Here is an 11,704-nt window from a genome sequence, read left to right on the forward strand (position 1 = left end):
AATTGTAAAATTGACCTTCTTCCTGATGCTAGATTGCCAAAGGGTCGTATACATAACCTGTCAGCACCAGAACGGGAGTCACTGAGGAATTATATTCATGAGAGTTTGGCAATCGGACATATCCGTCCCTCTGAGTCACCCACTGGGGCCGGGTTCTTTTTTGTTGAGAAAAAAAGATGGTGGTTTACGGCCGTGCATTGATTATAGAGAATTAAGATAACGGTAAAAAACTCAGGTCCTCTCCCATTAACCCCGGATCTCTTAAATCAGGTTTCTGGGGCCCAAGTTTTTTCTAAATTAGATCTCAGAGGGGCTTATAACCTGATTCGCATCCGGGAAGGGGATGAGTGGAAGACCGCATTTAATACACCCTTGGGACACTTTAAATACCTGCTTATGCCCTTTGGTTTGAGTAATGCCCCAGCGGTTTTTCAAGGGTTTATGAACTCCATTTTTCATGATTACATCGGTGTTTTTATGATGGTGTATCTTGACGATATTTTGATTTTCTCTCCTGACATGGTTTCACACCAGCAACATCTCCGTCAAGTACTTACCAGGTTACGCAAAAACCATCTTCGCTAAACTGGAAGTGTGTTTTTTGTGTCCAGAAAGTTTCCTTCTTAGGTTATGTTGTTACTCCCTCTGATGTACAGATGGATCCGAGTAAGGTTCAGGCGCTCACGGACTGGGTTCGGCCTACAAATCTTAAGGCCTTACAACGTTTTTTGCGTTTCACTAACTATTATCTGAACTATATTAACAACTTTTCCGTGATCGCCAAACCTCTCACGGATTTAACCCATAGGGGTGCTGATCCGAGTAATTGGTCTCCTGCCGCTTGCTCTGCGTTTGAAACTCTAAAAGCGGCTTTCTCGTCAGCCCCAGTTTTGGTTCAACCTGACCTCTCTCAGACATTAGTTGTAGAGATAGATGCCTCCGAGGTTGGAGTAGGTGCAGTGTTGTCTCAGGGATCCTCCACTCTCACTAGACTCAGACCCTGAGCATATTTCTCTATGGGCCTTGTTTTTCTCTCGCTTTAATTTTGTGGTCACCTACCGACCGGGGTCAAAAAATGTGAAGGCTGATGCCTTGTTCCGTACCTTTGGGACTCCTGAGCTTCCAGGGACTACGGACAGTAGTATTTTGTCTCCAGGTGTTGTGTTGGCAGCTGTCTCCTCCCACCTCTCCTCTCAAATTTTAGCAGGACAAAGATCTGAACCTAAAGACCTTCCGGAAGGCAAATTATTTGTTCCTCTTTCTTGTTTGAGAGTGTTGGAGGAGATGCATTGCTCGGTATTGGCAGGTCATCCGGGAATGCGGAGTACCTTGGATCTCTTAAAGAGAAGTTACTGGTGGCCTAACATGACTGATGATGTGCACGCATTTGTCCAAGCCTGTCAGGTCTGTGCGCGAGGAAAGACTCCCAGGAGATGTCCTGAGGGGCCTCTTCTTCCGCTTCCAGTTCCCACCAGGCTATGGTCTAAAGTGTCTATGGATTTTGTCACTGATCTGCCAGCATCTCAAGGGTATACTGTGATTTGGGTGGTAGAGGACCGTTTCTCTAAGATTAAAAAAGCTACCTTCAGCTGAGGAATTGGCTGAATTGTTTATACAGAATATTGTACGCCTCCATGGAATACCAGATGACATTGTGTACATACATGGGACAAAAGGCAGGATCAATGACCGCGCTTCTCAGTGTAGAAAAGGTTTTTATTTGATTGCATGCGATCCTCGCATGCAATCAAATAAAAACCTTTTCTACACTGAGAAGCGCGGTCATTGATCCTGCCTTTTGTCCCATGTATGTACATTTCCCAATCCCGACCCAACCAGATCGGGAAGCAGGACTACGCAGCTAAACCTCAGTCGACTCACTAATTGCTGCTCCTACCACGTTCTATATCGAATTTTCTTTTCATACCGAATTTTCTCTGTTATTTTGATGCGCTGTGTTCCTCTTTTTTACGATCCATTCTATAACAGATGACATTGTGTCAGATAGGGGCGTACAATTTGTTTCCAAATTTTGGCGAGCATTTTGTTCTAGAATGGAAGTAAATTTGTCATTCTCGTCGGCATTTCACCCTGAGACTAATGGTCAGTCCGAGAGAATGAATTAGGAGATGATTCAATATCTGTGACTCTTTGTCTCGGACAGTCAGGACCAGTGGGTGAAATTCCTTCCGTTGGCAGAATTTGCTATTAATAATCACTGTAATTCTTCCACTCAGGTTTCTCCCTTTTTGTGCAATTATGGTTTCATCCTCGTTTCTCCTTTTCATCTGTGCCTGTCTCTAACGTTCCTCGGGCGGAAGCTATTACGTCCAAGTTGCGCACGCTCTGGTCACAAGTTCAGCAAAATATTCAGAGGGCACAAAATTCTATGGTCCAACAGGCTCAAAGAAGGCGCACTAACTCAGATACGTTTGTGGTGGGGGATAATGTATGGTTATCCACAAAAAAACCTTAAATTGAAGGTCCCCTCTTTGAAGTTTGCGCCCAGGTTCGTTGGTCCTTTTGTTGTTACTCAAATTGTTAACCCGGTTTCCTTCAAGGTTACTCTTCCAGCAGGGTGGTGGGTTCATAACACCTTCCATAAGAGTCTTCTGAAGCGCTATGTTGCGCCTGTTTTGCCTCTTCCTGACCCTCCTCCTCCATCTAGTGTGGAGGGGAATCTGGAGTTTGAAGTGGAAAAAGTCATGAATTCCAGATGGGTAGGTAACTCCCTGCAGTATCTGGTCCACTGGAAAGGTTTTGGTCCTGAGGATAGGTCTTGGGTTCTGGCTAGAGACGTTCATGCTCCGTGGTTACTCAAGTTATTTCATCAGGCCTATCCTCAGAAGCCATCTTTGCAATCTAGGAGTCCGAAGGCCCCCCGTCAGGGTGGGGTACTGTCAGGTTCACTGGAGAGAATGCTGGTACTTCTGGTTCTTCTAGTGGTGCTAGCAGCGTTCTCCAACCTCCGGCGCTTATCCGCGCAAACTCCTCCTCTCGTCCAAGGCAGCGGTTGCTAAGATCTTGCGCTGTCTAGGAGTTGTGTTCTGAACTGCTGAGACTTGTGGTACCTCTGCATGGTACCTGCTATTGTGCTTGGTTATTCTGCACCATGAGGGGTTAATTTCCAGAAGTTGTCCAGCTCCTATCAGGTTCTGGAGGTGGGGTTCTGGCTGCATAAATTGCAGCCTCACTAGTCACCTGTGCCAGTGTTTGAAATCCCTTCATCACTCGCTCGCTGCATAAGGTTGACTTGCTCTGTATCTGTATCGGAATTGTTGTGACCTCGGCTAGTTTTTGACATTGACGTTTTGCTTTCTGACTTTGTTCTTGACGTACCCTCTCGTTGTGACTCTGGCTAGTTTACCATTCTTTTGTGTTTTATGTTTGTCAGTCTGTTTGTGTTTCCCTTCCCACACTTATCCAGTGTATTTCGGGTCTTCAAGTAGTCGCCCCACGGTTAAGCGTGGGGGGGGTATAGGAAGGGACAGAGGTTGGGGCAAGCTCAGGGCACACTATCCCCTGTCTTCTGTGTTACCCAACCCTAACAGTGACAGGGAAGCCTTACTTCGGCTGGCAGCTGCTGGATCTAACACAAATCTGAGACAGGTAGAGCGGGATAACACCGAGAGAGACAACACTGAGGGACAAACAACAGATACAGACAGACAAGGTGAGTCTAAGAAACTGGTCAAAACCAAGATGGCGGCAAAGGTACAGAATCGTATAGCAAATAGAATGGTCAGTAGGCAAAGCAGAAGTCAATACACAGAATAGCAACCAGCAATCAAAATACTAGTTACAGAGATCAGACTGAGTAACCAGCACCCAATTAGGGGGCTGAGCAGAATACAAAGCAGGACACTACCTCCAGCACTGACTGGCTCAGGCGTCCATCAACATCAACAAACACACACAGCTTTCCCAAAGATTAGAAAGGGAGCTGTCAATCACTTGCAGCTCTAGGTGTGGTTTTCCGGCAAGAACCCTGCAACCTGATCCCATCAGAACAATTTGTGAGTTCTGACATGGACACTAAAGGATTTTTACTGATCAGAAATGGATGGATGGACAATGAGTTTCTGGGATGAACTATCCCCTTCATCAGGTCTAGAAAAATTGTATACTTAAAGGAAATCTACCATCAGGATCAAGGATTGTAAACCAAGTACACTTATATGGTGGTGTGTGCCCCTTTCGAAAAAAAAAGGCTTTAAAAATTATGCAAGTAGCCCTGAGGGGCTCTTGACTCAATTACAAGCAAATACCATAACATATGCAATAAAAAGGTGCTGATAATAGTAATTGGAATACATACAGTATGGAAAAAGCAGTAGGTAGACAGTCAAAATGAGGTATAAAGAAACTAGGTACAAAATAGACATAATGGGAGACTAAGGCATTTTTGAGACTTTTGGCAGCTCTTTTTTGCGCCTTATGTATGATCATGTCTTTTTACTTGTGATACATGTTCAGTTTTTTCTATCCTGGCAGGCGCAAATTTTGGCTTCTTTTGAGACAATATCAGGAGCCATGGACACAAGCCATGTGAGGGGGCAATATGCAGGAGCGGACACTACTGTTTATTTGGGATTTCAGGCTGTGTCCTGCATTTTTAAGCACACTAGTCACACCACAGGGAGATGATGACATATGAGGTTGCAGTCACACGTGGTGTTAAGGGTGCGGTCACATGTTGCGTATAAATTGTGTTTTGAAACACATTACAACAGTTGAAGAGAGGTTATTTGCCTAATTGCATTACTGTTAACATTTGCATTCACAATTTAACGCATTTAACACACACACCATGTTAAAGGACACCTGTCATCAGGTCTGTGTCACTTGTCCTGTCACTACTATCTGTTGGAGCAGCTCACAAGGATCCCATCCCAGCCTTTATCTAGTTATTTCAAACATTAATAATTATAAAATCATCTTTTCTTTATTTTGTAAAAGAGTCTGGTCACATGGTCAGAGGCAGTGATGTCACTCCTGTTCCCCCTCCCCTTTCCTCCCTCTGCTCATGTCTGTGTGTAATGTATAGTAAAGCATTGCTAGTGTGTGTGCTGCATCTGCTGACATGCTGCATCCTCCTAATACACAGAGACACAGACATCAGCTACACATGTATCTGACATGTTCTGCTATAACATATGATTTACACAGACATCAGCTACACAAGTACCTGCCATGTTCTGCTATAACATGGCTGCCTGGAGCTGTTGTATCTTTCACATACACACACACAAGCACATGGAGCAGCCATTACATGGAGCAGCTGTCAGTCAAGCACTGGGGGTGTGGCTGTGCCTCACACTCATGAATAAGCCGGACAGCTTGAATATGCTAATGACTCATTGGACATTTCACAGGTAATTTGCATACAGCTCTAGAACCTCATTGCTTAAGTTTATAGGCATGTAGAGGGACAATGAAGGGATGGAGGCAATGCTCTCTAATGGTAGTTTATGAAAATATATTTTACCTGACGAGTTCTCTTTAAAATAGGATCCATGAAAAAAATCCTTTCTTTGCACCTGCCTAAAGAGTCGTAAAAATAAACACAAAAAGTGATACATAAGTGAAAAGTCGCACAGAACATCTGGAAAACAAAGATACATAAGGCACGCATCACATGGTGCAGACCAAGGTGTACTTGGAAAACAACAGCAAAAGCCGCAGTGAAAAGTAGCAAAAAAGTTGCAAAAAATGAGACAATTTGACTAGCTGAAATAATAATACATGTCCCCCAGTGAGTACTTATCATATAAAGTAAATAATGAAAAGCACACTATAAAAACATATAGCATAAAAACATAATAAGAAGGTAAACAGGGTCATCTGTATTCTTTTTGTACATATAAAAATACATAATTAGATATGAACATGCAGTATTTGGTCAAAAATACTGACGGACACATGAATATATGGACATGTGACAGGCCAGCATCTTGCAAGATGCATTGTGCAAAAAAAGCAAAAAAAACACACACATATATATGTATATATATTTTTATATATATACACTAGCTGTAACTTTTGGCATTGCCCGGGATAATATATAAAAGCTCTTAGCTTTAGCAAAATAGAATGGGTTGATAAAAAATATTTGATTTGAATCTATCTCTCTCTCTCTGACTGTCTCTGAACGTTTCTGTCTCCGACTGTCTCTGTCTGTCTATGTCTCTGAATGTCTCTGTCTTTTTCTCTGACTATCTCCGTCTCTGACTCCAGTTTTCTGACTGTCTCTGTCTCTGATTGTCTCTGACTTTCTCAGACCGTTTCCTCTGACATTTCTGATAAATCTCCCTCTATTTCTGTATCCATATTCATCCTATCTCACACATAAGCTGTCTTATACTCATTGTCATAGTAACCAATGAAAGCTTAAAGCTCATATTAATGACCCGTGGCAAAAAGGCAACCACTCACAGCTCAGCTTCTAAGCTTCTAACTGCCACAGCAGCAGCAGACACTGGCTCCTGTATATGGTGGGTAATAAGTGGATTTTGGAAAGCATGGGGTTAAAATTTCAGCTCAAAACCTAATATGTGATGATCCCTGAGTCACAAAGACACAGATACACACACACATACACTCAGCTTAATATATTTGTATATATATATATATATATATATATATATATATATATATTGTAACAGCATTATAGGGTAAAATGAAGTAATACTGGCATGTCCTTTATGGAGCATAGACTCTCTCCTGGCCCTTGTTTATGGGCAGAGGATGTTCAGTTTAAAGACCCAAAAATTCTCTCTACAAATTCATTGGTTTAGGCGGTCCGGAAGGGATGCAGGGATCTGTTCAATGGAGATTATGTTGAGGGAGGTTGGTTCTTTATCACGGAGTAGAAAAAATGATTTTATTTTGCTTCTGAGTATATTTATTTTCAGTGAGGGTTTGTGAAGTTCGACCTACATATTGTAAGGAGCATGGCACTTAAGTAAGTAGACCACATAATCCAAACCGCAGTTTGTGCAGGAGTTAATATAGAATGTTTCACCGGTAGCAACTGCTGTAAAAGTTTTGGTTTGGTTGGGCAGGATTTCACATGTTTTACACTATTGCATCGATAGGTCCCCTTCCGGTCTGGAAAAAGGGTAATGCAATTTGAGTGGGGACCAGACAATCTTTCTGGGAGAGATTATTGGATCTCTTAAAGATGTCTTTTAGAGGTAGCTCTTCTGAGTAAAGCAGTCTGTAAGGACTTTGTATTGACCTAAAAAATCTTTTGTTCCATACAGTTTCTACACATAATCTTTTACTGACCGTATGGAATGATCAAAAGCCATTTTTTATAATGTAAATTGGAAAAGTCCAAAAAAACTATTATATCCATTTTTTTGAAAACTGTTTTGGTGGCTAGGCCTGTCTAGGCCCTAGGCCTGTGGATTAACATAATCTAGAAGTCTAGATATTATACACAATGACACAGTCAACTCTGTTACATCTCTTCTCTTTCACACTATCAGATCTGATGTGCCTCCCTCCCCGGATAAAGAACTTATCTGCCTGTAGCTCTCCTCTCACTACTGCTGTTGTTTGCCGGCAGGAAGTCAGTGTGTGTGCATCAGTGTGAGATTGTCCTGGAATGCATGGGGAAAGTGCCTCTGCAGTAAGCAGAGAACAGCTCAGCTCCACAACGTCAGACAAGATGGCTGCCAACCCAAAAGTTAGAAAAAAAAAGGACAGGTCTGGGGGCAACCTAGAAAGAGATGGATTACCCAGGCAACTGATTCAAAGAGGTTTGGCAATTTATAATGTGCCAATTGGTAATGTGTGTGTAAGTGTGGGGTAAGATATAAGGATGTTTACATCTAGTAAAAGTTAAAGCCCTTGGTTTAGAAATGTCCTTTAACTCATTAGCTGCCAGTCTGTCTATACAGGAAAACTTCGGTCTGGTTCAGGTAAGAAGATTATGGTGATTTGTAGGAACACATTTTTTCCCCTTTATTAGCAAAATGGCAGTAAGCACAACATGTTACATAAGGAAGAGAACTCTGGGAAGAAGAAAGGAACACCCTTGATCACATGTGCAGACATGTAAGCCAATCAGCGACCGGAAGGCTTATGTGATGTCACAGCCCTATAAAAACAGATGGCCATTTGCAATCCTGTCATTTCACCCTGCATGTGCTGTCTCTATCTGCTTATACTCAGTAGCTGATGGAGTGATTTTTGCTCAAAGTCCAGGGTGTCCATTTTGGGGGATCTGTATACCCCAAATTTCAATTCTTTTTTGACGCTCAAGTAGATATCAAGAAATCCATGTCAAATCCACATAGTTGGTGGAGTGATTTTTTCTCAAAGTCCAGGGTGTCAGTTTTTGGGGTTATGTATTCCCCATATTTCAATTTCAACACACCAATGCCTTATGCATCAGATTAGATCAGCCATGACGCCTCCACCAAAGGTTGAGAAATAAGTCTGGATTCTAACTACCTGCCTCAGCCACTATTCTGATGCTGCCACCTGTCTGATGCCACACATCTGCTGCCAGTTGCTCCATCTGCCTCCCACCATTTTTACCAGGGACTGAAATTGTCATCCACACTGTGCCACCACCAGAATTAGTCATTGTCCCACTCTCTGGCCTCATGCTGCTACTACTGCTGCCACCCACCTACACACACTGTGATTGTGCCACTCTCTGACCTCCTGCTGCTGCTGTCGCAGCCACCTCCGCACTTTGTCATTGTGCCACTCTGTGGCCTACCATATTGCTGCCACTTCCAGAATTTATCATTGTGCCACTCTTTGACCTCCTGCTGCTGCTGCCACCTCCACACTCTGCCATTGTGCCACACTGTGGCCTACCATGTTGCTGCCAGCTCCAGAATTTGTCATTGGGCCACTCTCTGACCTCCTGCTGCTGCCGCCACCTCCACACCTTGTCATTGTGCCACACTGTGGCCAACCATGTTGCTGCCAGCTCCAGAATTTGTCATTGTGCCACTCTTTGATCTCCTGCTGCTGCTGCAGCCACCTCCACACTCTGTCATTGTGCCACACTATGGCCTAATTTTGTCTGCCTGACTGGAAACGTTTAAAACTAAATAAACTTTAATAGTAATTTGTTAAAATTGTAAATAATTATCTAATACATTCAGGCATTGGTCCGTGAATGATTATTGCCAGAAATGTTCCATAGACAGGGCAGTGCGATATTGTGTTTGAACACTGACCCGGCTAACGAGCCTATAGAAAATCGTGGACTATGGGAACAGCATTGTCTGTCACTAGACCAAAAAGATAGATACTGATAAGCTCAGCTGATTTCTCATATAAGTCACACCTAATGCGTTTCTGCATCTATGGCAGGGGCGTTGCTAGGTCAAAAGATCCGGGGCTCGTGCCCGGATCTTTTGGCCAGTGCCCCGAATCTCCTCGGGTCAGCAGATCATCTGCCCCGCTGCCCGGGAGATTCCTTCCCTCTCGTTCTCATCACGATCTGTGTCCTCGGATCGTGATGAGACCGAGTGCAGGCGCTGCTTTCCCCTGCAAGGACCTAGCCTCCGGGAGTTCCAGAGGCTGAAGGACCTGTGATGATGTTGCAACATCCCCCACCGGGGCCTAGCCCTTGAGGTGAGGCCTGGAGTCAGCCGGGGCCCGCTGTACCGGAGTGGCTGGCGGTTGCGGCCTAAGCACGCTATTGTCACGGTGCTTGGTACGGGGGGAACCGGAGGGCTGTCCTACAGCCTGGCAGGTCTCCAGCAGGGTGGTGTTGGCAAGAAAAGATGAGGGAGAGGCTGCTATAGCGGATCTCCCTGGGGCAACCCCTTAATGTCCCGAGTGTGAGTCTCTGGGTGATGGACAGGGTGCCGGTGATGAAGGCAGCCGTATTAGCAGGGACCAGACGGAGACAGAAGTTGAAGAAAACAACTTACAGTTCTTTATTTGAACCGGCAGGAACCGCAGCAACGTGCCTTTAACAGGTAGATGGGGTGCCGAGATGTGAGTTGGAGGGAGCCTCAGGAGATAGTTCACCAGCCAGGATGTAGAGGGCAGGCTGGGAGGCAGCTGTGTCCTGGTAGGAAGCTTCAGCTTGTCCTGTAGGGCTTCAGGTATCACCTTTAAAGGTAAGATGATACCCCTTTTCCTCACTACACTAACTCTAGTCTAATGCTCCACTCTTCAGAGGCAGGGGCTAGGCTCTTCCTGCTCTGGTATGGGCTAGACAGAGATTACTCACTCACTCACTGATCTCTAGGATTCTCCTACACTAGAATCTCTCTGAATCCTTACTAGAATAATCTAGTCTAATGTCCTGATCTGAGCTGAGCTCAGACTAAACTGTTCTCCAGAACATTCCTGGCCAGAGGTCCTATTACCTTCCTTTGGTCAGGTGGTGGCTGCTCCTCCAATCACATCTCAGCTTACAGAGCACAGGATGTAACACATATCATTGGATAACAGCATCTGGCATTATACAAAATACTTAACTCCTGCCTTGCCAGGCAGGATTCACCACTGCAATACCGCTATGTCCTATCAGGACCATATAGTGTAATGGAATTACATGCAGGTGGGACGTATTCGCAAACCCTCCCTCGCCATTGCATCGGCGAGGGTGTTGCATACCCCGGGGGCAATTGAAAGAGCCGCCCTCGGCTCGACTACCGATGGTTTGGGCACAGAGGGGGCTAAGGGCACTTCTAGGAAGTGCAGGCTATGTGAGGTGTAGGGACAAACCGCCCATGGTCCTGGAGACAGGCACCTGGGTTGGTGTCGGACTAAGACAAACATGTAGCTGTATGACAGTTGGTCGCTGACGCCATTAAACCGAACTGTACAGTAGGAAAGGTGTGGTGTCATGTCCTGTAATCCACTCCTTGCACCAAGGCCTGTATATTTGTTTTATCAACACTTCTTCCCTGGCGGCAATTATATAGTGTATATATGCATACATTGGCATATGTGACACAATAAAACATTGTACTACATAGAGACGGTCCGACACAGCCACTCTACAACCTGAAAAGCCTATGAAAGGGTTAATGCAGACTACTGGCATATATGACAGTGTGCAAACAGTTTAATTCACATTGGCTTAGGAGCCCAATGGGTACACATCTTGAACGTTACAAACGTTACAGAGGTGGATAGGCTACTCAGGGTAGCACGGTAGTAAATGTCTCTTTTCCTGCAAAGGAAAGGCATAAAAAGTGCAAACAGAATGTCCGTACCTAAAAGGAAGGCATTAAGTGCAAAATAGTAGTCAATGGCCACTTTTCCCTTGTAGTATCTGGCAAAAGTCTCTCAGAAGGTCTCTAGTGACAAAGTCCATCTTCTGGGTACAGCCCTTGATGTGGGGAAAAGTGCACTGAGAAGCAAAGGGTCTCCTCTATGAGTAGAGGGACAGGGTCCTTTGAAGAAATCTCTGCTGTGGCAGAGGAAGGGTGCTATCATAGCACAGGCCAATAATCAGTTCAAGGTATGTCTCTTGACTGAGATAAATATGGGTGAGAGTCTCAGGAAAGTCTCTGGCTCTTTGGGGTAAGGACAGGAATATACAATATGTACATAGTACAGTACCTGAAGCGGGCTACAGCCCTTCAGGGGTTAGTCTGCATCTTCTTCGGTGGTAAGTACTTCGGTGTCAGAAAAACGTACCTGCCTCCTGCTTCTGCGGGTCACCAGCTGGTACTCCTGCAGGTACGCAGGAGCTTTACCTTTTGTCTCC

This window comes from Engystomops pustulosus, chromosome 3, assembly GCF_040894005.1.
Source record: "Engystomops pustulosus chromosome 3, aEngPut4.maternal, whole genome shotgun sequence".
Lineage (NCBI taxonomy): Eukaryota > Metazoa > Chordata > Amphibia > Anura > Leptodactylidae > Engystomops > Engystomops pustulosus.